The sequence below is a fragment of the Micrasema longulum genome, unplaced genomic scaffold, assembly GCF_059751315.1.
Source record: "Micrasema longulum isolate JH-2025_06_02 unplaced genomic scaffold, ASM5975131v1 h1tg001376l, whole genome shotgun sequence".
NCBI classification, from domain to species: Eukaryota; Metazoa; Arthropoda; class Insecta; order Trichoptera; family Brachycentridae; genus Micrasema; species Micrasema longulum.
In genome coordinates, this window is record NW_028278562.1 from 359,474 (window position 1) to 385,259 (window position 25,786).

The following is a 25,786-nucleotide window of genomic DNA, read 5'->3' on the forward strand; positions in this document are numbered from 1 at the left end:
TAAAATACCAAATTATTTACAATGGTATGTGTTAAAAATGATCTTTATTTAAAGATGTTACATAAAAAATATAAAATTAAAGCATATTTATGCAAAATAAAGTTAGAAATTGTGTTCATTCCTTTTAAAATCCCGCCATCAAGCGCTGCCGCCCGCGTCTGGTTGTCGACTGAATTCCGAATTACACTTACGACTGAATTTAGCGGAAATAGATCAACCGGGAGACTAGAAAGTATGCTATGCTAATACAACTCTTATTTGAATGCAAAAAAGAATATCAAATTTTTATTGCAAATAAATACTAGATTTTATTAGAATAAATAAAAACGCTGTTAAAACATATTCTTAGAATAATATTGAAATAAAACCTAAAAAAATAGCAAAAAAAACTTGTAAGAAATAAAATAATAGTACGTAATACGTGATATAATCAAATCATAATTAAACATACACAAAAATGACAACGTAAACACGTTTTTTAAAACTAGTTAGGAACAAATTTTTTGAACACTTTAAATGAAATAACTTTGCACACTTCCTTGGGTACACTTCCACTTATTTGTTTGACCAATTAGCGCTTTCATCCTCTAATGGACATCTTCAGACTGGTGAATATTATACAATGTAAGGATGATTTATAGAAATCAAAATATTATCTTAAGTGTGGAAATGAGTGGAAGTGTACCAAGTATTTTTGATTAATAACTTATATGTAAATGTATGTAAATATTACATCATTACAATGAAATTCCATCAAGAATTGTCAAAAAATAATTTAAATCAGATAAATTGTGAATAAATTGTAGAAACATTTCGGGAACACGGTGTGTTAAATACAGCGTCAGCACAGTATACTACAAAAAACTTCACGCGACTGATGTGTTCTCTGTCCCACAAGTAGTATAATTCTGTATCGTGCTCTTTCGGTATTGTTTTCTCGGTCACTCAAGCTCCGCCCCTAACGAATAGTGTCCTTGTCGGTCTTCTGATATGCTATATTCTCGTGCTCTTTCTTATAAAATTTAATAAACCACTTATAATACTGGCATCTCTTTCGTTTGTTTTAATTTATTTTACAAAATGAAGAAATTGTTTTTTATAGAAAAAGCCCGTGCATTTTTTATAAAAATGTTTCCTTATTTTTGTGTAAAAAAGTCCATATAAGGATTACAAAAAATATGAGTTGGTTATTTAAAAAAATAAGAGAGTTATTAAATGTTTTTTACCCGAGGTAGACATCCGTTACCGCATAGCCACACATGAGTTAAGAATGTTAAGATTAAGTATAACTCATTAATGTCAATCTATTAGGGCTTACTTAAGCCTGTTGATTGGCTTAAAAAAAATAAAAAAATCAATTGTTTAATGACGTTGTCCTTTTTTCAGGTTTTTTAACTGGGGTTTCAACCGTCCATCCATCGGTGGAATTATGTAAGTATATTTATTTTTATTAAAATACGACAATTATACTTACTTAAGAAAGAATCAAATTAAAAAAAAAAACATCAATGTAAATAAATTGGCGTCAAAATAAGAGTCGTGAATAAAAAAAAATGTATAAACCACGTTTATTTTCAATTACTCGTCGACGGGTTTCGAGGAAACTACCTTATTATCAGGAATTAAACAGTCAATTGAGTAGTTATCTTAATAAAATACGACGTATAACTAACATTCATAGTGGTTTATAAAAATTTTAGTAAAGAAAGAAGACGCTAGTTTGGCATAAAATAATTGACGCAAACGAATCGAAACGATAAAATTGTTGGGGAAAATTCTAAACAGTGACATAACATTAATAAAATTTACTAAAAATATTTTAATACACAAAGATAATACTAGAAAACAACAAAATTACTTAATTTAACTATGTATAATACATTGAAACATAGTATATAATATTAATTGGTTTACTAAATTATTGAATTTAATATTGTTTTACATAAACGTAATACTGTTTTGGAATAATAAAGTTATTTGAAAATTAATGTATGTTCTGATTTAAACGAATGTTTAAAAGAAACCCGAGTTAACATGGTACTTTTTACTAATCGAAATACAAAAATCACTAATAAAGTAAAACTAAAAACACATTTAAACTGCAAGGTCAAATTCAATATGGTTAAAAATACAATGCAATGAACTTTAACAGTACAATCACTTTCAAACTTGATTACTTGAAAAACTATGTAAGAAACCTTTAATGTTCCCAACTGTAAGAACTAATTGACTTCCGAGTTCCGGGCCGGGTTACCCGATATAATCAACTATTCTATGTAAATGTATCTACGATAAACTACATTGCACACTCGCCAATAAGGAGAATTCATGCGTTTCCAAATAAATACACAAATGATATAGATATCTACGTATTTAAAGTAACACTTTTGAATTTAAAAATGAAGTGTATAAGTTCACTATCTTCAAATTGAAAGAACTATATAATGCTATGTTGATTTTAATTGTGTGCCGCTTATTGACTTATATCTGTATTCTAAATTATTATTTATTCTAATTTTTTCTAATTTAAAGATTCCTTAATATGAAGGATACAAAAAAATGCACTTCTGTTCTCTCCACTGCGAAATTTGTATGTATTATTATGTATACCCATTTATTTTTCTTACTCTTTATTTTATTTTTTTTATTTAAAAATTCACTACTGTTCTTTATTCTACAATATATGTTTGTACTATAAAATATATATGGTATACCCATATTTTATATACTCATAAGTAAAGATGATTTTTTTTTCCATATTTTTATTTTTACTTATCTTCTTTATTTGTTGTTACTTTTTTGTAAAATACATGTCTGTCTTTATATGTAAAATATGAAAAAGCCTAAAAGGCGTTTAAATAAATAAATACATTTGTAAAACCCCATAAGTCAGGTTTTGGTCAGATGTGACATTGACTTGAAACTTACTTCATTCCGTCAAAAAACCAATGTTTTATAAAAAATAAAGGTTTATGTTAAACCAATACGCTTTAAGTTATTTATTTTTTTAATATTAAAGTTAGATATATATATTTCATTTGAAATTTTGTAAGAAACGGTTTTACTGAAATTTTTGAAAAGTTGAGAATGATGAACTAATGGGTTTCTCAAATGACCAATTCAATTATGTTGTTTGACTTGATTCTTCAGGCTTGAAATTAAAATAAATTATTTATAATTTTTAAAACCAGACAACCCTGCTCCTGGTTCCTACTTTAACCGGACATTTTTTTTAACGTAATTTACAAATCAGATATTTATAAATACTAAGGTTAACTAAACGATATTCCCCCATCGCCAATAAAAATTAAACAACGCAATACATGTAACTAATAATAATATTAAATAAAAAAATATTGACGGTGAAGCAACCATCAGAGTCGTAACTATTATAATGTGGGCGTTAAATTCTTTCATAAATCATTTGAAAATCACAAAAGATGGCCGCTATCATAAACCTGTTAAATAATTATGTAGCAAATAAAGAAAAGAGCGAAACCTTTTGAAACGTAAAACCTTATTTGGAAATGTAAGTTAATTTTTTCACAAAACCATTTACCGATTTTTCAATGTTCACCGGTTTCGACACGTACCCGTCTCTTCGTCAGGACACAAATTATACTAACATGAAAATGCCACTATACACCATCATCGAAGTTGTTGTACTTAAATATTACAATAGTTATAAGTGTAGGATTCTAATAGAACGTGTTCTATGAGCACGTTGGTTTTATATATTTTTATGCAACTAATATATATGTTAAAGGTGTATACAGCCTCGCTTAGCTTAAAAGTTGTATCTAGTGATTTTTTTTATTTTACAGGAGCTTAATGTTTTATGCTTTGATGATTTAATCTATTTAAAAAAATGTATTTTTTACAAGTGAATATCTTATATTTGTGAAGTATAAATGACTTGTTGACTTAATTAATACGTGAGACCATCAAATATCTATAACTTTAGTAAAAAGAAAAGCAAAACAAAAAAAAATTAGTCAAAACTTTTAGCTGGAGAGTATAGTGGTGTTTTCATGGTAGTGTAATTAGTGTCATGACGAAGAAACGAGTACGTCTCGAAACCGTGAAATATAGAAAATAGGGTAAGTGATTATGAAAATACTAACATTTATTTTTAAAAATTGGCCACAGAGTTACGACAGACGACAGATTTCGTAGATACCATATGCTCCACTTAGGGAGCGGATACGGATTAACATTACTGGGGAATTGTAATCCCTGTATTATTTTACCTCTCTTTCAATATTCTCATAATGAATAAATTCATTTTAATAAATTTAAAAAAAACAATTTAATTTTTAACCACTTTATTATTAATTATTAATTTATTATAATTTATTTTTTCTACCGACCGCTTTCAAAGCCATGTTAGCTTCTTTATCAAGGTATACACTCAAGTAATGAATTCTATCCCATTATATTATGCTTAGTATAGAACTAATAAATCTAAATCTAAACTAAGTATTCTTGTCTTGTTAAGAGATGGGAAGCGCAATGTAAGATAGATACGCGCAAAACTGGACAGCAGTGGATTAAAAAAAATATTGTTTATTTTCTCTATTCTTTTTAAAGCTGTTTTTCTAATATATAAGCTCATCTTAATCTCAAAAAACAAACTTCTTAATGCTCTTCTGAGAAAAGTAGCAGGATAACAGAGGATTAAGGAGGGGCATATCTGAGCCATAAACTCTATTCTTCTTTTCCTGGCCATCAAATTAGCATAATCGTTCCGATTAACGTGGTTTATAATCGATTTAATGGGAAAAAGGTAGAAAATAGTGTGATATGCATATTGAAAAGAACCCATTTGGGAAAAAAATATACTGGCAAGGACTTAAATTACATAAAGATAGATAAAAAGCCTTTTGGGCTGAGTTAAAGGTCCCAATTTATGGCGCAGATTTAAACTATGCAACTCAATAATAAACCGTTCCAGACATAAATTAATAAAAAAAGGATAAGTATTTCGAATTTTAAATGTGCTCAAGGAAATATGATTAAAAAATATTTGTGATTTTCAAAAATAATTTCGACTTATTTATCATTGTTTATAGTGAAAATTGAGTTTTCAATTAATAATAATTTATAATTGTTATCAAAAACATTTTTCACTTTGTGGTATGACGCGGTGGTGATGATGAATGGCGATGGATGATAAAATGTTTGCGGCGTTGTGCGAGTTTAAGCATTAAGTTATGTCAACTTTCACGGCAAAATAGCGAAAAATACTTTTCAACAATTCGAAAAGCGTGCGAACTTAGCTCGTTGAAAAAGGGAAGAGAGAGCGGGAGAACAAGAAGTGTTGCCAAATCAAAAATGTCCCGTCAGGCGTGGCAACCTCACAAACCAAAATTAACCAGTACCTACTTACATGAGATTTTTTTTGGCTAAAACACATCGAAATAAATAATCGGCTTAGCCAAGCACCATTTCTGTAAAAAATGTAGTCGCCAAATTTTAAACTTTACTCGTTTGACCAATTGCACACTGTTTTTAAAGTAAATTTCTATAATCTACAAGCGTTTTTGTATATTAATGCGTTTAATTATTAATTTGAATACTGCTTAAGAGACTTAATTAAAAAAGAAACTGATCATTGGTTTGACAACTTATAGTAATATATATCGATAGTAGAACAAAAATCATAAAACAAGCCGGAAATAAAAGGTAATACATATATGTTTAATATCTCCATTTAAATTTAATTTCTAACAAAATGATTTGCAGGCATATATCGCATTTGAGTTTTTTAATTTATTAATCTACTTTTCTGTTTTTACTTCAGAACATCAACAGATACAATTAATCGTTTTTTTCTTTTCTAATTTGACAGTGAGTTTAAATAAATACTACTACGATCACGCCATTTCTCCGTAGGGGTAGTCAGAGAGAATGGACCGCCACACACGTCTATCCTGGCATGTATTCCTAGCTGCTTCCATATTCATACATCTTACATGCCCTTCGGTTCTGTCTGCTTTTGACATGACCAGACTTAAAATTTTGGTTTATCTGATCATGCCACGTCTTCCTTGGTCGTCCTCGTCTCACGTTACCGTTCATATTTGCCAGATTTACTTGTTTTACCATTCTTTTGTCGTTCATTCGTTCTACGTGACCAAACCATCTCAGAGATCCTTTCTTAATCTTATCTTTTATACTTGACTCAGATTTGACTCTTAACTCGGCTATCTCTATGTTGAACAATATTACTTTGGACATTGACATTTTTCACGTCTCTGAGGGAGTTTTTCGTAACAAGATTCTCTTACTTTTTTAACATTTTCTTCTCTGGATATTAAGTATACTTTTGTGTTTTTTTTTATATATACCGAATTTTATCTAATTAATTAAATTATTTCTATATGTATGAATTTAGATATTCCATTTTGTAATGTACATATATATGAATAAATAAAATTGAAATTGAAATTGAAATATCCACTTTCGCCTGATTTCATCATTCGTAACTCTGCCAAACATTGTTTTCCCACACATTCGTCTAAGAGATAGGAATTTAAATAAACTTTTAATAAATAGTTAAACGTTATTTCGTTGATGGCATCTAATAACGGATATTTATTGACTACAATCTAGGGGTTTAAGTGACCCTATTTTGGTGGAGTTTTCTAGGGGATGAGTTTTTATCTGTTAGGTTAGGTGCTGGTACTGGGGGACGGAAGGGAGGCTTCACAAAAGGCTAAAGGGGCAAGTTTTGAATGAAAGTCTTTAAACTACCTACCGAATGACTGTTGTCATGGAACCCCCGCACTTGTATTATATTCCAACTTGGATTCACGATGATACAGGGTGGTTGGAACATGAAATAAATTAGCGGTATACTTAATTAAATCCGAGAAAAAGTTTTATGAAAGTTGTACGACGCTAATGAAAAAGAAAATGGGACAACCGACGGGGATTTTTTTTGAATTTCAAAGATTTAATTTTTTTATAAGATACAATTGTATAATTAACTGTTATCTACTAATAATAACCTTAAGTAAAATGAAGGAAACTCATGCTCGAAGTATTGTAAAATGTTGATATTTTCGTTATATTGATAAAAAAAATTGGTCATCATTCAATATTTTATTTAACTAAATAGCAACAAAAATACTGTATTAAACATTTGTTTAACTTCACAGTTGAAATATTAGATTTTAATTTTAATTTTAAAATATTGTTTTTTATAAATTATCCTAATTTTATGTGGGAGCATATTAAATAATTTGTCAGAATAAATATTTTTGCACCTTCGTCCAAATGTGTAAGGAAGAAAAATTGATAATTATATTATTTTTTGCCCTCGTTAAATAAATTATTTACACCCATTTTAGTCTTACTCATTATATGGTCTATACATGACGTTTAAGTATTTGAAATTCTTTTAGGAACATTGATCAGACTTTTTGTCCATATTTATTTGGATGGCCAGTCTCTAATATATTTATATTTATTTTTTGTATCGTCATCGAGGGAGATCTATATGTTGCAAACAAGGTGGTATCTTTATTAACATCTACAAGTATTTTAAGGGAACAAGCCTGATCTATTTCAAATTATAAAACCACAATACTAATTTAATTTCTAATATATACAACATTCCCATCTTTTCGCCATATATTTAATGAAGTGGAATGAGTTGTATATCCATTTATTTTCAATTTATTCGACATTGAAAATAGATTATTAAATCTCAGTTTATATTTAAAAATTGAATAAGAATTAGGAATTCATAATTTTTTTTGTTAATATCATAAAATCATTTGAATTCATCCGTAGCACGTGACAACAAAATAAATTATTTTAATTGAATTACAAATTTAAAAGCTTCAATTAAATTAACTTAACAAAAGAATCACCATGTTATGCGCCCTTGAGGTAATTTATTACGAAAATGGCGCTGTATAAGTTATCCATAATTAATTAATACTACGAATATTTGAATGAAGAATATTACAGTTGATGTTAGATGGTTATTATCATAGTTTCTAGAAAAAAATGATTTATGTAATAAGTAAGTTTTGCTCTATGGTTTTAAGTATATTAATCTTGTTTTTTTTTTAACCTAAGACAGTATATTGATCGACCTCGTGGTGTAGTGATCAGCGCCTTTTCTTACCAATCAAGAGGTCTCGGGCTTGATTCCGGACATGGTTGATATGAAATATTTATTAAAAACGGTGTTTTCACATAAGAATACTTCATAATCCCTGGACTGGTACCCGAAGCGTAAAACTGATCATTTTATCTTCATGTGACAAAAATGATCAAGATACGCTGAGATTAATGTACCTTTGCAGCGCTCTATGCACCATAAGCTGTGGAAAGGGAATTATGAAAAATCGATATTGCTATAACAAGCCAAAATTATATAATTATTTTAACAAATTATGAAAAATATATTATTTAACAGTATTTGTGTTGAATTTCGTTTTTTAATACTCGTGCATCAAAATATTTTTGTCTAATATAACATGGTGCTACAACGCCTTTTGCTGAGAAGTTTTTTAGCACAATATTTTAAGAGTAAATAAAAAAGCAAACAAACCGGCTAGAAGTCAAACTAAAAATCGAACTGTTTCGTGTATTGCGAGCTTTTAACATACGCAGAAAAAATTGAGACGTAGGTACGCAGAAATAACAGCTATAATATTTTCTAGCTGCTTTTTTATTTTGATGGGTACGTGAAAAAATCCATCTTAAATTTTCTGAAAATTTTAATAAATACGCAAGATGAAATAGATAATATAAATTAGCATCTTTGATGTGATCACTCATAAAATCCGCGTTATAGTTTTTTTTTGTTTTTAAATTTATTCATATAACGATACATGAGACATAGTACAAAAAAACAATAACTTACCCCTAATTCTATGAGGCCAAGAGCCCTGTGTTAAGTTGGGATGCAACAATATGCCTATTGCCACATTCACTTTGCTACGCTTCCATGCTATCTATCACTCTGGTTCTGCTTTTAATTTCATCCTTTGTTATTAACTCTTAGGTTTTATACCAAGCATCGATCTCTTTATCTCCATGGATCGTTGCGTGCAATAGAGCCTTAAAAACCGTTTACACGTGCACAATGCTATATTGTTATCTCTAAGGCCTCGACAATTGTCTGAGTGTCAACAGCAATTTCTAGGACAAAAAAATGTCACGAGACATCGCCATCGGTGGCGATACGATTGACATCCCCGAGTAACACGCTTTTGATACTTTTTTAAACCTTAATTGGGTACATTTATTTTGTTAATTTAAAAAAAATTTTCATTCCTGTAATTTTTTAACATTTGCACTTTCATATACATACATGTAATTTTTAATTTTTTTTAAATTTTAAAATTTTTCTTTTAAAGATTTTTTTATATATTTATCATTTTGAACTCATTTCCATACCTAGTATTATGTTAATTTTGTAATTTTTTGAAAAATTTTATACCCTTTAAATTTGTGGTGAATCATAATTTTTATTTTGGTTCTGTAAATAATGTAAAAATTTAAAATATAAAAACGTCTGTGAATAAATATCGTTATTTGCGTGTCCCTAAATGAGTATTTTACAAAAAATCCTCGGGAATATTATATAAAATTATGAATAATATGTTTTCAATTTAAATTTAAAAAAAAAAAAAAAAAATTCCCCCGCTAACGATCGCATTGTTTTCATGTGAACACGTACGAACTGGAACTTGTGACAATAGCGATTCACTCGACGTGAACGTGTCGCTCCCGTTTATTTTTCTGCCGAAAACGGAAAAAGAAAAAAATATTTTTTACGGTTTAGTTCGTTCGTTACAAATTCAATACATTTTGGTACAAGATAAATTGTAATATTCGTGAACTCGCTCGTAACAAACGCCATCGTTTACTACGGCCAAATGTTCGTGTTATCCCAGCATTCTGTAGAAACGTCCACGGAGCTGGGACAAGGCGATATTGTCATATATATTGTATTTTTCACATGTAACTGACCTTTTATAGCAAAATGTATTATTAATATTAATTAATTATTAAACATAGTATAAAGTTATCTAAACCAATCAATAAAAGGTCGTACGTCCTGTTAATGCTTAGACTTATAATTTACATTTTTGGTCATTGAGATCTTTTGAAATAACATAAACTAAAATGATTAAAAACATTTTATTACGTCAATGATCTTCTAACCACCGGACAGTGTACCAGTGCTGCGTATATGGGCTTTATATTTTACTGCCTAAGGTGATAGGACTTTTCGAACACAAAAGGACGCTGTGAAGGATCTTGGAGGAAATTATAATATTTAAATGCCGGGGTTTTTAACATCTGAGCTCACTTTTAGAGCGCTGTGGTGCCTTTTGTAGGCGTTTTGATATCGTCAGGATGTTTATTAAAGAGAAAATTTCATAACTTAATTTGTTCAGGAATTTTAAATATAAAAAGCATATTTATTGATTAAGTGTTTATTTTGTAAAACTCCATATTTTAACTTATAATTTAAGAAATCAAACACTGATTTGAGACTACTGAACACTTTATTTTATTTAAATTTGGTGCAACAGATAGGAAAAATATTTTTGAGAAGGGAATATGGGAGTATATGCATTTACAGGGCTTATGACCTGTCATTGGCTGGTTTAAGTGGCCATTTAACACACTGTGTAACATTCACCATTGTGTCTATGTTTGAACATCGACATTTCCTTAACTCTTCCATATGTTGACTTTTATGAAGTAAAAGAGCTGAAACCTTTATTATGTGGGTGAGATTCATTGGGCTAAACCAGCCAATGACAGGTCATACGCCCTGTAAATGCCTAGACTTCCATATTCCCTTCTAAAGAATGTTTTCTCTCTTTGAGAGAGGATCCAGCCGGTCTGCAAACGTTTGGACATACTCAAATAATTGTTGACTATTTTTTTTTTTTACAAAAATAAAAACGAAAAATTCGTGATAATTGTTTTTCCTTGTAGGGGTTTTCAAACGAATGTGAAGATTTGATGGATTTAATGTCCTTATTTAATCATATAATTCAAGGTACTTAAGTGAAAAATAAAAATAATCTTATAAATATAATAAAGTGTTCGTTAGACTCAAATCAATGTTTGATTTTTTACACTTAAAGTATAAATAACATATTTAAAGGCGGATACATTTATTCGTTCAAAAGATTTATCCCTTAAATATAGGTGCTATATAGATACTGTAAATATAGATATAAGATGTAATCTCCAGACGGCTTACGTACTGTTTGATGCAATGAAAAATGCCTAGTATATTTATATATATATTTTATGTATGTAGTTTTTAAAACTACCTCGGTTTTAAATTTCCTTCAAATATTCATTTCATGTTTAGTTTTCAAATTTATTTCGCTGTTTTTGCAATGTTCAGAGGTTTTGGTTCATACTGCTTTCAATTAATTAAAATTAGGTTGTCACGGAGCTTAAGAAAGGTCTCTTGATTAGGTAAAATAGGGCCCACGGTACCCCTTTGTAGGGCTTAAAATAAGGACAAGAAGTGTTATATTGGATAGTAATTTGAACCTTCCTTACCTTAAGTCAAACTAAGGACGAACATTGTCAAACTTCTTCAAGAAATTAGTCAATTATCTAACAAAGGAATTCAACGACATAAATAATGAAGGTTTTAAACCAGGAATATTTTAGTTTATGGCCAGTAGCGCCGAAAATGTTTGGTTATTTTTTTTAAACTTAAAATACTACAACGGAGATTAAAAATGCTTCAATGTTTTTTATCAGATCCCCATAATTCGATTAAAGTATTTTTTATAAGAGACAAAAAAAATCTAATTACTTTTTAAAATAAAAAAGTGTATATTTTTATTACGATTTGACAAATATGTATGGATTGGCGTTAAGATTTTATTATAAATATATAAATTCAAGTGTATTCATTTGTTTATTTATCAATTAACGCTTAAAAGACTTTCATGGTCCCAAATTCTATAATTTTAAATTTTATTAATGGATTATGATGTAAAACTTATATTTACATAAACATATCATGTTTCTCACAAAATATCCACATTTCATTCGTTAATTCAAAGATCATTAAATGTACCAATATTAACAAAAAATTGATAAAAAGATCCTTATGTTATTAAAATATTAGCTTGTAACAATGACAACAAAGAATCCCTAGATAATAATTTAATACGTAAAAAACAAAAAAAAAATACAATATCTTAATCACGTGCAGGACTTAGATCTATCGACAAAAATAAGAATAAAAAGTAGGTAAAATTAAATTATATTGGAAAAACTAGCAATAAAATAAAACAAGTGTTACTAACAAATAATCTTTTGGTTTTGTTTTAAAATAAAAAACCTTTGTGTCAAACATTAATTAATAGTAAAGATCAGGACATCAAATTTGAAAAAAACGGAATACATGAATTAACATGTATTTGCCTTGGTTCATATTAAGGACAAAGCGGGAGAGCAATTAAATAAAGACTGAAAGAATATTTAGCGTCACGTAGTTTTATAAACGATATTTCAAACTATGCATCACATTTAAATGAATGAAAACATAATTTTTACGATTCAAATAACATAAAATTTTTACATATAGGACATTACAGTCAAAAGTGAGATAGATTAGAAATTTTAGAATTAAATAGGATAAAAAATAATGGCGAAAGAATGTTGATAAATCAGCAGATAAAATTCAAAAACTCACCCTTATTAGCCCCTTTAGTTGGACCCTGTACATTGTAATAAAACAATAAATGTTTTTCATAGAATAGAATCCTCTCTTAAAGTAAGCCGCCAACATATTTTTCAATATTTTGTCTCACTCTGTTCCATTGAAATATTTCGTGTTGTGTATTTTTCAACTTATTTTTAAATGTACCTACAATTAAGAAAATATATAGTTTTATATTAATTATCCTTACAGAGTATAATATTTTCACATGCCTATTAAAGGGTGAAAGTGCTAATTGGTCAAATAAATAAGTGGAAGTGTATCAAGAATTTTTAAATTAATAACTTATAAGTAAATATAAGTTATTACATCATCACAATGCAATCTCATAAAGAATTGTGAATAAATTATTTAAATAAAATAATGGATAATGGTTTTTCTGAAAAAAAAACATACCTAGACTTAGACTTAGAAAAACATACGTCTTGATCTTAAATGTTCTCCGTCTATGTTGTAATATGTTATTATGAATGTGAAAGAAGCATTTAAAAATCGCTCATATTTTCAATCTGTGGGAACCTAACTTTTTTTAAATAACTTATTTTTGTGCTACTGGCCCATGGAAGAATCATTTTTATTAAAAATCTTTTTCTAATGCAACTGGCCCATAGGAGAATCATTTTTATTAAATAACTTTTGTTGGTGTTACTGGCCCATAGAAAAAAAAATCATTAACTAACTTTTTTTAGTGCTACTGGCCCATAGAAGACTCATTTTTGTTAAATATTTTTTTTTGGTGCTACTGGCCCTTGAAAGATCTTTTCTTAATAACTTTATTTTGTGTTACTGACCCATTAAATAATATTTTTATTGAATATTTTTTTTGGTGCTACTGGCCCATAGAAGAATCATTTTTATTAAATAACTTTTTTTAGTGCTACTGGCCCTTGGAAGATTTATTTCTAAATATTTTTTTTTGTGCTACTGGCTTACAATAATATTTTAAAAAGTGCGTTTTTTGAAGTAAAGAAAGTTTTACTTTGTTTCATTAAAAATATTTAAATATTTTTCATTACTTATTAAGTAGATTATTATAAATGTTTTACTTAAAATGTATTTTTACAATTAATAATATTAAAACTTTGTTTTATAGCTGCTGCTCAACAATTGCAGTTCAGTATTGCCATCTTCGATTTATCATGGTATAAAAAAATTCACCTTTTGCAACAAAATAGTTTCCATTCGAAAAATAATTTGAATGTTAAAAAATTTTAAATCAAAAAAATTAAAAAAAAAAAAAAAAAAACTTTGTCTTATGAACCCTTTTTTATTGAAACAACCGGCTTTTTATTGAAACTACACGTTGTTGTCGTCAGGGTTATTAAATAACTAAACATACATAATACTTAAAATAAAGTGTGAACAGGCTAGTGAGTGTCGATAATAATTGAGGAGGGGGCACTTGAGTTTATTAAAAAAAAACAATAATCCATAAAATTAAGTTTATTTAAAAAAAATAAAAAAAAATCCATAAAGTTAGTCCATAAAGCTACAAATATCCATAATATTTTGATTATTTTTGTTTTCATGTTTAAATTATTAATTTATGTATTTCACAGTTTTTTCAATGTACAGAGGTTCTTTATTTTAGGTTCTGACTAGCTAGGTATTTCCTGTCTTTAGGGAAAACCTTTTTGTTATGTGTATTTTTCATAACTTTGATGCTAAAGCAATTTGATTTTAATCACTTAAGGATTTTCATCCACTGCAAAAATAATAAAAATTGTAAAATAAATTTAATCATAAATTACGAATACGAGGATATTAAAAAAAAGAAATAACTAAATATAATTTAAGCAGATGAAGAATTACGTCGTAAATACAATTTACATGATTTTAAAAAGTCCATATTTAATTCACCTGCTCACCATCTTCTTTTATAGCTTGCAAACTCAAGCAACAAAATTGTCTCCAAGCCTGGAACAGCTTCCATACGAAAATACTGGAAACACTCGGCCTCACGACGCTGCAGTAATGGCAAGAAAGAAGTGACCAGATAGAGACATATGAGATACTCAACAGTCATTATAGCTGCCATAATTTGGATCCCATGCTTAAACTTAAGCAAAATGCTCGTCTGCTAGGCCACAGTCTCAGGCTAAATCAGGTACAAAAAACTCGAAACATTGTTGGTTCAACTAACTGGTCCAAAAAAGTGTAAATATCTATAGATAATTTCAGGTGCTGCCTTGAAATCGTATATAGGTGAAATATATCAGTCAAATAAATCTCACTCGCATTAGTAACAAAACAAAAAAAACAATAAAATGATGAAATATTGATTTTCGAACATAGGCAAAAAGGTGAATATTACAGTGGCCACTTCCGAATAAAATCGTCTCACATTTGTTAATTGTTTTTAAATTAATTTGTGTAGTCGATAGTTATTTGTATTTATTATGACATACCTACATAAAACGTGTTTGAATCTAGGTCTTATAATTTTACATCAAACGAATTTTACTGAGTACATTACTTGAATATTTGAATACCTGGGTATTTTTATTGTCTATTGTCTCGATGAGCAATAAATTGTAATAGTAATTTCATATTATTTGTAATCAAGTTTAAAAACCAACAAAAATCACGGATATTTTAATGTAGTGCATTCAATCGAACGAGCATTATTTTATTTGTACATAATTAAATACTTTAATTTTACGCTTAAGTACTGTAAAATTTTATGACTATTATTTACAACAAATTCACGATTTTGATTTTGTACACATGTTCAGATTTGTTAGAAATAAAATCTGTGTAAGACCGGACTTACAGATGAGTTCAAAAATATAGTTATCGACAATAGACTGACTTGGGCTGACAGGTAAAACATATAATTAAAAAGTTAAACAATTAACGATAATTAATACGTAAGAAAATGGTGCGTTTAAGAAACGGATAAAATAATTTTACGGTCCCGTGGCTAGTGTCGCGAACTCTGGATGATACAATCTAAATCCACGGAAACATTTCCCGAGCAAAAGGGCTATTGATGGTTAGAAAAAACTGCCAGAAGAACTGATATCAGCGTGTTGTCTAAATGGGTTAAAAAATGTATTAGATTTGCTTTGAAAAAGTTAAAATGCGCCCACAACTAACTTTCGTTAAAATAGAACTAAGCATTAAGCTGTTTGCTGAAAATGAATATAACAATAATAAAAACTTCCACAGACGTCTTTACGTCACGGTATTATTTGTTAAAAAAACTTAAACCAATACCATAAAATGCCTATAAAAAAAAAATGTATTGAACAATGACTTTTAATAACACTTATGGATACAAAAAAAAACAAAATCATTTCGCTATAGTACACTATCAGGCGATTGACACAAGTTTTTGTATACTTTTTGTATTAATATCATGACCTTAACAAGGAAAAAATGATGTGGATTAATTTTGTATTAAATCAATATCCTTGTAAAACGGACGAAAACGTAATAAAATATTTACCAGCGTAGTTTTATGAATAGTACCCGGTACGAAGAGGCCATTTGTTTTCTTTATAAAAATACAAAATGAAGATTTCTGGGTAGAAAAATAATTTACGAACGTATTGAAATATTTCAATATCACGTTCAATCAAATTTGGGCATAAAAAAACGATTGATGGTAAAATATGAGCCGTTTGATGATCATAATATATTTGCAGACGAAAATAATTTTCTAATTATAACAGCAAATAAAAAAAATAATAATTCAAAATTGATAGAGTACAAAAGTTTTAAATATAATATTGACAGACCGTTTAATGACAGCAATACAAAGTATGTGGAATTGGAAATTGCGTCATATCATATAATGAAAATGAACTAATTATCCATAGAATTAAGAATAGTCCAGAAACCGCATACGAGCATCAAACAGGCGACTAAACTACTCATAAATAAGTAGTTTTACGTTTGGACCTATTAGTTTCTTTGTAGACGTAGCTTAGTACGCAACTAAGTACGAATTCAACCATGCCGTGTTGTGTCCTTTTAAAGTGTAGAAATACTGCTGGAATCTTAAAGAAAGAGGATGGGATCACATTTCATGAGTAATAAGCGAATGAATGTGTAAGTATCAAAAACATTTCATAAAAATTGAATTATTTTTCCATCTGTCAGATTGTCGAAGAAATCAAAATGAACATTTCGTTAGTGTTGCCAGGGTAGTAATTTTTTTACACTATTTTGCTCATTTAATGAGAGAACCAATGAAAAGTAGACCTCGGATTAAACAACTCTGGTGGACATTTGACCGACATTATCTTTAAAACATCAAATATTATTTAATATGATATAAAGAATCCGCTCTATGTATAATATAATGTGTTTTATATTTTAAGTTCAAAGCTCATTAATTTAAGTACTTTTATTAAATGACCCTTTACTTATCTACTCTGTGGTGTCAATCAATATTTCCAAGTGCCCAAAAAAATTTTCAAGAAATTAACAAATTGCTTTTTTTTTAACCTTGCATTTGTGTTATGTTAATATTTTTTCCTATTGTGCAACATTACGCGGCGACATCACAAATGCGCGCGGCAAAAGAAAAGCATAGTGGGAGAATTTTCGGACACAGTCAAATGTATTCAAATATGATTCTACGCCCCCCTTCTAGACTATTATTAATTCTATGTTATCTATTTATAAGACAATGTATGTGTGTTCTCGATAGACTTAAAAACTACCGGACCGATTTTCGAGCGGATTTTTTTGGAAATCATAAAATTTAAGTAAAGCATTTTAAAAGCTTTTAAAATCTTCAATGTAATCCGTAAAAAAACAGTTAGGAGCGTAAATTTTTTATTTATCGACCTACTGGGCTGCATTCGGCAAAAATGCATAAACTAATAAATTGAAAGGATGTTTTTTTTGTGCATGAAAAAGTTTGTATTTGAATGTTTACAAACAATATCCATTTTTCGTGGATCCCAAACAGATTTTTTTTTAAAAATAATTTCTACAAATTTATTTCTTCATTCTATAAACTTGCACTAAAATATTTTTGAAAATCATATTTCTACATTAAGTGGATCCCTGTTGACTAAAAAAACAGAGTTTGACATTAACAAAAAGGATTCTAGATTTGAATATTAACGATTTGAACTTATGAAATTCAAGCATAAACAAGTAACAAGGTACTTGCTTACAAATAAAAAGTTACATTTTCTTTTTTACGTTTATTCGAACAGTTTTTATATGTTTTCAAGACACGTTAGGAATTAAATGTCAAGCTCACGTCAAAACCTAGGTGGTGGTTAAATAACAATTAAGTACGCGTTGAGCATGAAAAAACGTCTGGGCATGAGTTCATAATTTGTGTCATAATTTTAGAGGGTTTGAAGTGCAATATATGTATTAATAGGTCAATAGTAAAATTAAAGAAAACTTAACTTTTTTTTATGGTTACGTAAAAGCATTATGAAGCAAAATGTTGTGAAAATGTTTTATCTTAAAACGGAACGCAGTCTGATTTTTCTTCATACAAACGAATTTCCGTATTTTCTCTCTGGATTATAGTAGTATTTTTTTATTTCACAAGAGATGTTTACCATTGGCGTGTCGCTTTTGTTTTATTTTATTTGATGCATTGTTTATTATAGAAACTACAACCATCCAAAAACTCGTGAAAACGTCGAGTTTTATCTGCTGTTTTCGGGCGCACGGTAAACAATTTTTTTTTTTAAATACAAAACGTACTGATACAGAACATTTTATTCTGATACTCTGTCTAAAAACATAACAAAATAGGTTCAGTTTTGTGGTGCGAAAAAAGGGACGGCAAAATGTCGATTTTGTCTATTCTCACAACACGTCTGACATGCAGTATTGTTTTACTCAGTATTGGGGAGGCATTTGACAGTGACAGGAAAACAATGTTCAAATACCCGTTTATCAAACCTTCCTATTATCATTTACCGCATATCCTTATAATTTATGTAATCCGAAATACAAAAATAACAATGCATGTATTCATATTAATTTAAACTAAATAAAATTATTGTTATCAAATTCGATTGTGTTCATTTAATATATATATTATACGAGTTTGAACTCAAATACAGTAATAGCAAAACATTGCCGGGTTCAGCTCGTTTTTTGTTAAACTAAAAAGCATTGAATTAGGAAGTCACTGGTTTTAATCTTTAACTTGCTGTGTAAAAGAACTCCCTCGAGTCACTGTGTGGAAACCTGAGGTCACCAAGATCAGAACAATGGTGGAATGAGAAAAAATTGTGCCCAGGTGGATAAAGAATACAAGTTTAAAATGGAACTAGAACCTTCAAAGAGTGTTTTTGACTCAATGGTCTCTCTAATATGCTGTATTTTACCCTACCTACTTTTTCCAGGGTAAGCAAAGCTAAAACAATTTAGAAACTAGAAGGAATGTGTATTTGACACATGTTTATCAATTGTTGCGCGGTATGGTGGATGGTCCGGAGATTATGATGAGCATGAGTTTTCATGTTATTGATAATTATCTAAGACAGCGTCAGCATATATTGTTTCAAATTTCAATATACAGGACCAACCTACCGTTGATTACGTCTGTTTGAAAGACTACCGCTATGCTGAACAATATCGTTTTGGATATTAATCTGTTCCATGTGTCCGAAGGGATTTTCTGGAGCAGGATTCTCCTACTACTCTGACAATACTCTTATTTTTTGGTATATACGTCTTAAGTATATATTTGTAATGTAATTAATGAAATATGTTGTTTTGAAAATGAATTAATTGAATTGAATGTTAATGTAGTTACAGTCAACCTGTTTTTTCGTCCTCGTTGTGTAATGGTCAACGCGATTGTCTACCATACAAGGAGTCGCAACATGGCTGATAAGGAATAATTATTTAAAATGGGCGCTTTCACACTAGAATATTTTATAGTCCCTGGACTGGTACTTGAAGCGTAAGACTGATCATTTCACCTTCGTATAGCAAAAATGATCAAGATACGCTGCGATTGATAAACTAATACAGTGCGATATGCACCGTTTGATGCGGAAAGGGAATGATGATGATGATGTAGGTACTGAGTATCCTGACAAGGAGACAAATACGTCTCAAAACCGGTAGACGTTAAAAAGTCAATTAAGTTGTCATATACTAAAATCAAGTGCCATATTTATAAAAGATGTTCACGAAAGGAATCATTTTTCTATTTTATTTTACATTTCAAATACATACACAATTTATATACATATAAGGCAGACATATTGTCTTACGGCAATTTTTTCCTACCTACCCATACACCCATACCGTTCAGTTTGAGAAAATTACAAGTACATGAACATATTCTAGGTATTGATTTGGAATCATAAAACTTAATACAAAATTTAAAACAAAAATAAAATAAAAAAGTATACTTTAATATAAAGAGAGGAGAGGGGAGGGGAAGAAAAGAAGAAGGAACAACTCAAACATTTCGATAGTGACATTTCAATCTTGATTTAAATGCTCATTCAATAAATTTATTTCGCACTTCATCATCATCATCATCACACCCCAATCCACACCTGATGGTGCATACGGCACTGCATTGGTACACTAAATGCAGCTTGTCCACCACATACCGCACACTGCATCTGAGGATATAAGTCTATTTGGCGGTGGTGCCCCTTATACACGGAAAATTCACTCGTTGCCGAACGAGAAAAGCTAACCGAAAGAGTTCTATGTACTCTGGTAGCCTTAGCATCTTTGTGCCAAAAAAAAGTAATCCAGAAGTATAAAATATGCACTTCATTGGATTGAGAAACGAGGGAAGGGAATTTTTCACTGACTGGAATTAAATTGTTTGGACTTGGTCGATTCGCCGAAAGGATTACAAAACTTTTTAAAAGCATTGAAATTCTTTTTGGAAGCCACCACATCTGCAAATCCACAAGGACCTATAACAGGGCCACGGATAGTAGCAAGAAGATCCATTCGGTTATCATAGAGAAGGGGAAAGGAACAAGACCGCAGGATGTGTTCAAAAGACAGATTGGGATATCCGCAGCAGCACGAAGAGGAATCAATAATATTGAGAACAAATAATTTTTCATTAAATTTACCATGACCTGATAAAAACTGCGTATTTCATTGATAGGGGTTTACCCTAGGAAATTTTAAATGCTGGCGGATTGAAGGAAAAAAATGAAAGGCAACCTTCTTTAAAGGGTGAGAAGATTCCCATCGCGATTGCCAAGCATCAAGAAGAGCATTTAAAGACATTTTTTTATAGTCGATTAAGACATTTCTTCCGATCGGAGTAGACGGACGCCTCCAATGACAAAAGAACGCTTTTTTTAAATGTAGAAATTCGCGAATCGTTGCTGGATCTCTAGTTGCTGGATCAAGTGAACAACCACCAGAAAACCAATATTTCACGTCCACCTGGAATCGAACCCAGAATTTTAAGAGCTGTAGGTGAATGCGACAAACGCTACACAATGAGGCGGACTTTTTCAGGATTTTCACCCGAGAATAGCCATTGTGTCAAAAACGCTTTTCTTGGGTTCTGGTTCTATTTTAAAAACATAAATGTATTTTAAATTCGTCCAAATACAGAAAAAATTATAAAACAGCTAATGGTAAGTTATACATATTACAGATATTTGTTCAAAGCAATTTTTCTTCAATAACTTCAGATCAAGATGACTAAATCTTTCGCGTATTAAATAAGCGACTTTTGACTGAAAAATCTTCAATTTCTGGAAAGGACAGACGCTTTCCGAAATTAAATAATTGATCGCAGATTAATTCGAACGTCAAGAAATTCCAAAAATCATCAGAGCCCTCGAATTTATTCCGAAAATGCTTTCAAAATAAACAAACCGTTGGTAGACGCTTTCAAAAGTGTGAATTAGCATAGAAAACGTATTATTATTTGAGTGTTTGAAGTGAGTTGGATTTGTATTAAATTCTTAATTAGAAAATTGTAGAACAACTCAAGAAATTCTGATATTTTAAAATAAATATTTATTGCGGGCTTAAAAACCGTTTTAAAGACAGTGAGTCTTCCTATCGGTTTTTTGTACTAAAAAAGAAAAATATCAATAAAAGGTTAATTATATATATTTAATTTATCTTTTTGTACATAATTTTATTAATACATTAGTGGGCTTATTGACAAATGGCAATTTCTTTAAACCAACCAACCAACCAACAAAATAATAGTTTTATTTTTATAATTCAAATAACATAACAAATTCAATAAAAAAGAAGATTATAAAGCTAAAGATATAAAAAAATAGAAATAAATGTATTTGTTTATAAATTACCTTAAACCAAAACTATTATTCAATGGGAATAAAGAAAAAAGAGGAAAGAAGAAAAGAGGAGAGATTAAGGAAGAGAACGGAGATATTTTTTCAGACGTGATTTAAACAGAGATATTGTAGTAACATCTTTGATGGTGGATGGGAGATGATTCCACAACCGAGCCGCATGGACACTATATGAGTTAGAGAAGAAAGAGGAATTGTGGATGGGTACTAAGATAGTGCCTTTAGAATAAGAACGAAGAGAACACAAAGATTTAATGTATTTTTTCTCAAGCCTGGGTATTGTGGTGCAGAAGTAAAATTAATAAAAAAACAGTTGCTGGTACTTCTATAACATTATTTTGTATAAATTATTTCAACACTATAAATAAACTTAATATTAATAATATTAGATATCAAACACTGATTTGAGTCAACTGAATACTTTATTTTATTTTTACAAATATAAAAAAGAAAATTTCATTACAATTGTTTCGCCTTGTTAGGGCATCTAATATTATAAGTTTAAATATGGAGTTCTACAAAATAAACACTATATCAATCAACTGTAAATAAAGTTTAAAAGTCTAAATGTTGGTAAAAACACTTATTGGCCAAACAAATAAGTGGTAGTGTAACAAGTATTATAAATGTATTACTCACAGTAAATTTAACTTATTGTAAGTTTAATATTTCTTCATTACTAATAAACAAAACAGAATAATTTTCAAATACGTAAATTGTGAATTGATCAATGTATTCAGAGCACAAAATTGATCAAAGCTTCAGTGTAAATTCTGGTTTAAATACCGTTTCCTTTTAGATATGAAATAATCAAATACCTTCCACGTGAAAGACCTCCAATTCGGATATAATTTTATCGAAATTAAATTTCCTTTGTACGTGCCACGAATCCCAATCAATATCTCTTAGGAAAACGAATAAAGTATTAAATATTCCCATATTAGAAATACGTAGAATTAATATTTATTGAACGAAAATACTGTGATTAGTAATTTTATGTGCGTGTGCACTAATAAAACAATTCAAGGCTAGGGAGGTTGCGCGGTGTCATCATGAACCCCTAATAGTAGGGTTCATAGTCCATAATCGATGACACACACGTGCTAAAACGTTTCACCTGAAAGTGTGTGATGACTGAAGAAAGCATTGTCATCATTTTTTATACAATCCAATATAACATGTAATGCAACTCTATCAGTATTGTACGTGAAATCGGGAGCATCGTTCTGCAATACATTCACATCGTCCCTACCATAAAGAAAAGAACTATAATAGAACGTCGCCTATATAGAGAACTCAGAGCGTGGCAACGCCAGTAAGTTAGCCCAAAAAATTCAATTCAGTCAGTCAGCATGTAGTTCAAGTGCAGTCTCTTCAACCCATCATCGCCGCTACGCTCGCGCTACACAACCAAGTGCTGTATCTTATTCGCCATGTAATAAAAACGCATTAAACAGCAACCTCGTGTCTTCTTTGTCAATCTCAAACTGGGGTAGGAGCTCCAACACTCAACTACCAATATCCTACAAACGTAAGGTAATTAGTTTTACGCTTCGGGTGCCAGTCCAGTAAAAATAAAACATTTTCACATTATTAAAATTAATGTCATCATGAACCTCTGATAGTAGGGTTCATAGTCCATAATCGATGATACACACGTGCTAAAACGTTTTACCTGAAAGTGTGTGATGACTGAAGAAAGCATTGTCATCATTTTTTATACAATCGAATATAACATGTAATGCAACTCTATCAGTATTGTACGTGAAATCGGGAGCATCGTTCTGCAGTACATTCACATCGTCTCTACGATGAAGAGATGAACTATAAAAAAACGTCACCTATAAAGAGACCACAGAACGCAGTCAGTTCAGTTCAGTCTAGCTCAATAAAGTCACTCAGTTCCAGCATGTAATTCTAGTGTACTCATCATTGACGTAAAACTCGCGCAACACAATCCACTATTTATTCGCCATGTTATAAATACGCATTTAACACCAACCTCGTGTCTTCTCTGTCGATCTCTTACTGGGGTAGGAGCTCCAACCCTCAGCAAGCTAATCTTACAAATGTACAAACATGATTAATTAGAGTGATGCTGCAATGTCCCCATACTTTCCCATTTTAAAATTGTTTCAATTCATGAAGGTTCTGGACATTACATTTTTTTTTTTTTTGGTAATTGACATATTTCTGGTCATGCGGTTACAAGAGCAGATCGCAGCAGAATCCTCGTACGAGGTTTTCCTGTAATTTGCATTATTTAATACCAAAAAGACGTACGACTTTTGTTAAGATAAATTTCTCTTTTGTGGTTCCAAGAGTGTTCAATGTCCGGGATGAACATTAAGTTATCCAAAACGAAAGCAATTTTCAAGAGAAGTGAGTTTGGATTTTGTCTAAGGGAAGAGACTATTGCTGAAGACTGGTGCGAGATATTGCATATGTTTATGCATTTTTTAGCATATTATCTAGATTACACCACTTCACCACAAGTCCGACAGTATCAACAGAGATGAAGAACATTTAAAAAAAGCAACAAGGCATTCTAGGCTTACAAATTGTCATTAGCTGGTTAAGTGTCCACGTTACAAAACATTCACAATTTTGTCATAATAATAATAATAATAATGTTAAGATAATTTATATAGTGCCATAAGGAGCTAGATAACAGCACGTCTTGCAGCTACAGAGCGCATGGACGATAAGAAATCTAGCCCCTATTTACATTTTTATTTTTAAAAAAAATATTTGACAATGAAGTCAAAGTGATATTTTAAAAAACGAAATAAAAAGCAAATTTATAAAAAAAGAAGTTAGATAACAACCAGTCTTGCAGCTACTGAGCGCATGAACGGTTGAAATTCTAGACCCCATTTACTTAATTAAGATATTTGATAGTTGATAACATTTACAAATAATGATAAAAATAATATGATAGCTAACATCACAAAAAGTTTTGCAGCTACAAAACGCATCGACGAATGAAATTTCAATAACAAAAGAATGATTTTAAAAAGTTAACAATAAAAAATAATTTAAAAAAAACTCAATAATAATACATTGAGCAAAGAACTTGTAAGTATGGCAATTAATTGAACATGTAACAGCACAAAAAGTAACATACAAAAAAACTAAACAAAAATAGCATTCCTTAACTTATTAATAAGGTTAACAAGATAATAGACGATAGTCGAACTCGAAAGGTCTCTGTTTTATTTTGGTATGCAGTTTACAGGATCTATTGTCCTTTTCCTAGTAAATAACTGTAAAAACATTTGGTTCACATTTGGCTGTTTCCTCATATATGATAATAGATGTGTGCGTAGTGTAGGTACCAAGGGATCTATCCGCTTCTTGTTAATTTTGTTTGTTATTATTAGACGCATGGTTCCCGCTTAATTTATGATGGTTATTATTTTACTTTGATTAAGATGTCAAATAGACTTGAGTATTACTTTTGATATTTGAGTAATTTTACGCGATACAGGAAAAAAGGTGTCATTTGTATTTTTAAATAAACGTAGATAGGTAGCACTATATTATAAATAAATTGTTTTACAAAAAATTGGTAAATTTTGGCACTGGATCTTCACAAATAAACACATTTTTAAACAGTTTTAACGTCACAGTTATAAAATCACGAAAGTTTGTGGCGTTTGAATATATTTTGGTAAGAACAAAGCGTTAAATATAATAACGTGTATAAAACAATGCTTTAAATTAATTATCTCACTCTTTGTTTATAGCATGTCCACACTTTAGCGACTTAACTTAATGTTTATTACAA

The 25,786-nt window shown here is 29.8% G+C and overlaps 1 long non-coding RNA gene across 1 annotated transcript in view; it reads left to right on the plus strand.

Moving 5' to 3' along the window:
• LOC148275616 (uncharacterized) overlaps positions 1 to 25,786 on the plus strand; it is a 178,498-nt gene that overhangs the window by 110,917 nt on the left and 41,795 nt on the right. Inside the window, exon 2 of the long non-coding RNA XR_015823982.1 lies at positions 1,387 to 1,431. This is a non-coding gene — a long non-coding RNA (uncharacterized LOC148275616). The remainder of the gene's footprint in view (positions 1 to 1,386; positions 1,432 to 25,786) is intronic.